This window comes from Athene noctua, chromosome 1 (assembly GCF_965140245.1).
Source record: "Athene noctua chromosome 1, bAthNoc1.hap1.1, whole genome shotgun sequence".
NCBI lineage: Eukaryota > Metazoa > Chordata > Aves > Strigiformes > Strigidae > Athene > Athene noctua.
Window position 1 is genome coordinate 231,105,112 of NC_134037.1, and position 5,264 is coordinate 231,110,375.

A 5,264-nucleotide genomic window follows, 5' to 3' on the forward strand; every position below is an offset into this window, starting at 1 on the left:
CAAGGTAGCAACATGTGCTACAATTCATGGAAAGCACTGTAAATAATCTTGTTTTCTCACTATCAGGAAGAATGCAGGTGAACAGAGAACAGGCCTCCCCCCCTCCTACACACACTGGAAATGTCCTCCACTGAACCAAGCCAAAGCACATCTTTGAGAAGGAAACCCCATCTCACTTTAAACACTCCCAGCAACAGCAAATTCATTGCAGTGCTGTATTGCCCTTGTTGCTACTTATTATTTCAAGGTACAATATGCCTAACTTCATCTCCCCGACACTGGATGCCTCAGCAGGGTCAAGTAAATATCATATATTTTTCCTTACATATAGGCAGAATATATACAAGCATCATTTCCCCTCTCAGTCTGTAAACCATGCATTGTAAAGCTTGGTTTCCAAACCCTGTCACTGTGCTCTTACTAATATTTCACATCCTTCCTCACATGTGAGCAGCAAAACCAGACACGGAATTCCCGTGATCTTACTAATGCCACGTACTTTCCTATTTCTGTGCAATATTTATATTGCTGTACAGCCAAAGACCACACTTCATCTCAAGAAGAGTTCTCATTGTAATGTTGCGACTGATTCTCCACACAAATTCTTAAGCCTTCTTTCAAATTACCAGTTTGAAGACAATCTCCTATCCTGCTAGTGTAACTGCATTCCTGGTTCCTTTGTATGTGGCTGCATGAAAAATGCCTTCTGCTGGATGCTGACCATTTAAAATCATTTGGAGTACACCATACTAGTAACTTGTTACACACACACAAACCTGCATGCAATTTGTTGTTAACGATGAAATATCATCACAAAAACTATTAATATAATGATATTAAACAGTCTTACACCAAGATCCAGCCCCTGGGGGACCCCACAAGAAACAGCTGCGCTCCCATAGAAGAAAGGCACGCCTAAGTTCTTCTCTAAACTAAGAAAGATTTATGAAGCAACTTTGCCAATGTTTGTGGTATTTATTCCACAGTGACTCCATGGCACAATTGTTTTAAACTCACACTTCACTGCAGAGTTAGTAGATATATCAGGGACACAATATAGGGTGAGTCTACTACAACAGAACAGTTGATGAATAGCTTAGGAATCTGGGAGATGTGGGTTTTTACAATTCAAAACGCCGGGAAGCAATTTGCTCTAGTTCTACTGTAAATTGGTCTTTAACAATTGTTAAGTCATTCTGAAAGATTCAGAACAAGTAAGCCCTGGGTTGTCATTTATTTCAGAGGCTCCATTTTAAAAGTTTTCAGTCTTTCAGCCAGGAAAACAACAGTGAACAATGTGAGTATGGAAGTGTTCATACAATTAACCAAAGAGTTTTAGGCTCAATTTTCTATTAAAAAAAAAAAAAATCAGAATCAACTGGCTGCCAGTTAGTTGACTAAGTAACCTATTAATATTATAATTTAGCATTGTATTTCCATGTACATATATACAGTATTGATGAAGCTTGTAACACCGCCTATTAGGCAGTTGCTGAACATTTTCAGTGCAAGATGCTGCTTCCAGCTGCTTGTAACTTGGCCAGACTTTGACTGTTTGGGTTGAAATTTTCCAAATTGAATGTCTGCCTCAGGCTAAATTTTGTTCCATGTGTTGTAGAGGTTGCCTCGGAGCAAGGGGTGCAGAAAGAGGCAGACTGCAATTAGAAGAACTCAGCCAAAATACTTCAGCTGTTTTCAGAACAAGACCAGGGAAAATTCTGTCTTTCAATATCAATAGAAATCTCTGGCAAACTTGGAAGGCTATAGCACCCTTCCAGCTCTTGGTGACAGATTTGATATCTGGCATGAGGGCTGGAGCCAGTATATAGGAGGTGTCCCTTTTGCTGCCCCCATGAAAAAATCCACCTGCATTTGGTCAAACGTCCAAAGAAAAACTGCACTTTGTGCATTTTAGTAGGTGTTTGCTAGGCCATGCACACATTCTCCGCCAACTCCTCACGCCGATCAGACAACATAGGCCATTCCCACAGCAGTGAGCAACTTATCCCCCAGTGCCCCTGCAGGCCAGGACTGCAGCTCAAATAACTGTACTCCAAGCCAGGGCACAGCAGGAGGCTCCAGGCTTTCCATGTAAGGGCTGGTAGAGGCCACGATGGCACCAGGTACCTGGCACATAAGGAGGAGCCCTGCTTCTCCCTGCCTTTTCCCTGCCCCATCCTACGGGTCTTTGCAGCAACACAGACCACAGCCACAACCTACCACCTCTGGTTATCCTCAGCAGTGAGCTCAAACAGCAGAGTCCCACCCATTACATTAGGAATCCAGCTGATGTAGGATGGTGACATGAGTATGCTACCCTAGGCTGCCTATCTGCTTTTAAGCTCTTTCCCAAAAGGAAAGAAAACCTTGGAAATTACACACAAAAAGCAGTATTAAAAATGGTATTAACATGTCAAAAATTAGGAATTATTAGAACTAAATGGCCTATGGGAATTAAAACTGTCTCCTAGTGCTTGCATGCGTGGAGGTCAATCTCTAATTGCAACTGACCTGATCAGGTTTTTTTCCCCATAGAAGCCTTGCTATAATTAACACACAAATTCCTCTTTCTGCCCTTGTTCTTTAGAGCATTGCTATACATTTTCAAACCACAGAGGGAATTCTTTCTTTTCTCCCAGGTTATTTTATGGTTCTCATCACTACAATAATCCGTAAGATAAAGGATACTGTTACCCACTTCTTTTAAAGATGAGAAACTAAGATATGAAAAGATTAAAGCAAAAAGCTATGGACCCTGAGCAAGCAATTCCGATATTCAAGACTTGTATTTTGAACATGCTTAGACCTACAAAATATCTGTACATCGAGAGTGAACAGCCATTGACTTTTGTTCCAGATGGACAAGTTCAGCGTAACTACAAAGCAGATCCCAGGCTCTCAGGCCCAGCACCCAGGAAACCCAAGAGCCCATGTGCAAAAACCTTTATGCAAAATCCAATTCTCCAGCCATCTCAGGCACAAAAGTGCCTCTCCCTCTGCATATAGTCGTCTGACTCATTCATGTTTCCTCTCCGCGCTGCTGCCCAGCCAGGGAGCTGCTATACCTTGGCGGATGCACCTCTGGTTCGTCACGCGAGCCGGCGGGGGACGGTGGTGGATCATGTCATGACAGGCACCATCACTGCGCACAGGCCCAGGGCGGCTGGATCAGCCTGGCATTTTTACAAGTCCTGAGCACTATCGCTTTGCAAACTTACTGATGGGGTAAAGCTGGGCGGGCAGAGAGGTAGCAAATGTATAGAATATAGAGTATATAGAGATCAGCTACATCCACTGGGTGGCAGACATGTTTCACGGGATCCAGATACGTGTATATACATAGGTATACAAACGAAACCTTTTAAATATTGTGCTTGTTCCCCATCTCAGAAGCAGCAATTGAACAGCCGCGGTGAAAAAAAAAAAACAACAAACAAACAAAAAGCAAACAGTCCCACAGAGCGAAGTTAACATATTCCGCCTTCATTTTAACATCAGCTTCTTGTCTGCAGCGCTGAGGCGTTCAAACTGTCCTGGCACTCAAGGGTCAGGGCTGTGGGGACACACGGTGCCCCACGTCACTTCTGTAGGTGGGTGCCCTAACACGAGGCGGCAGGGACCTTGCAAGAATCTTCTGGAGTCTCTGCTGCACTAATTAATGCTTAAAGGCTTGCAGAGGCCAAGCCTTTAAACTCTTCCCCAACTTAACAAACTAAGGGGGGGGGGAACTTTCTATGGACTAACAGCTGTAACAGTGTCCATGTGCGTAAGCAGCTAAGTTTTAAAGTTCAGAGAAACATAAAAAGCCAGTATTTTCCATTGATTTCCACTTAGCATCTAAGCAGGATCATTTCAAAATTTGCTTAGATGTTCTGGAGAAGAGGTCATCGACCAAATTTCAACCCAGTGCATATTTTTATAGCCAAGTTGTAAACTACAGAACAACTACACTTCTAATGGAAATGCTGACAAATGCATAACTACTGCAGTTAGCTATGACAGTCTGACCACAAGTCCTCTTTCAGGAAAAAGCAACATTACTTCCCCTTCTCTTTTTTAAGGCTGTTAGATAGCAAGTTGGGGCAGGGGTGTGTGGTACATGCGGGCACCTCTGTCTTATCTTTTTATTATTAATTTAAGCAACTCTTACTTCACTATTTCCCACATTTTGAATGAGTCACCCCGGTTTTGCTATAAACAACTAGAGGGCCTCTTAAATCCATGACTCACCCCGCAGGCTTCTCCTCCACCCCTGTGCGTGACTATAGCAAAAAAGGTTACCAGCTGCGGTCCGTGAATTAACGTTAATTTTTTTTCGCGGCACCGTCGGGAAATAAGTCTCACAGCGCCGGAATGGGGTGCATGGGGGGGGGGGGGTGGTGTGTGTGAGGTTTCAGGAGGCAGCTGAGTAGACCCGGTCACCCAGCCGCTCGGGAGGGACGAACACCCGGGGGGGGGGACACGGACACGGCCCGTCCGGGGCCGACGTGTCGCGCGCGCGCGAGTGTGGTCGCCCCCCCCCCCCGCGCCCCGCGCCGGGCCTCGGCCCCGGCCCCCTCCCCCGCCGCCTCGGGCGCGCACGCACGCGCCGCGGCCTCCCCGCGCAGGGGCGCGCGGCTGCCAACCGTCCCGCGTGCGCGCGCGCGCCCCCGCCCCGGCAGCGCGGAGCCGCCGCTGCCCCGCGACGGCCGGGAGAGGCGGCTGGCGGGCAGGGCGGGAGGCAGGCAGGGCGGCGGCAGGAGGAGGAGGAGGAGGAGGCGACGGCGGCGGCGAAGTCGGCACGCAGCACACACAACCCCCCCGACACACGCGCTGCCCGAACTGCTCAGAAAGTTGGCAGGGGCGTCCGGCGGGACGGGGCGCCGCCGCCCGCGGCCCCAGTAGGCGCACCGCCGCCCGCACGGGGCCCGCCGGCACCTCCCCAGCCCCTTCGCGCCCCCCCCCTCGCACCTCCCGTCTCCCACAGCCGCGACGGGGCAGGAACAGCCCCGCGCTGGGTGCTGCCGGCGGCGGGGCTCGAACTTGCGTCCCGCAGAGGCTCGCCCCCCGCAGGGGAGGGGGCAGAGCCTCCCCATCCCCCCAAGTGCGGCGCTCGCCGCGACCTGCCCCGGGCGGGCGGCAGACACTCACCGAACGGCAGCTTCCTCTCGGAGCGGCTCCCCGCAGAGCGCTCGCCTCTCCCGGGGGCGGGGGAGGAGGAGCAGGCGAAGGCAGGAGGTGGGGAAGGGCGGGGGAGGAGAGTGCGGATTGAGCCCGCCCGGCTC

General features: G+C 49.4%; 1 protein-coding gene across 3 annotated transcripts in view; it reads right to left on the bottom strand.

Annotated features, from left to right (window-relative positions):
- The window catches only part of ELF1 (E74 like ETS transcription factor 1), a 95,236-nt gene extending 90,006 nt beyond the window's left edge, over nt 1–5,230 (bottom strand). The window contains exon 1 of one of the 3 annotated variants that reach the window (XM_074912316.1): nt 5,131–5,230. The gene's annotated coding sequence lies outside the window, so the exon portion shown is untranslated. Of the gene's footprint in view, nt 1–4,230; nt 4,245–5,130 lie in introns of those variants that run through there. The other 2 variants (XM_074912332.1, XM_074912368.1) reach the window with 2 other exon arrangements.
- Between the last annotated feature and the right edge of the window lie 34 nt (nt 5,231–5,264).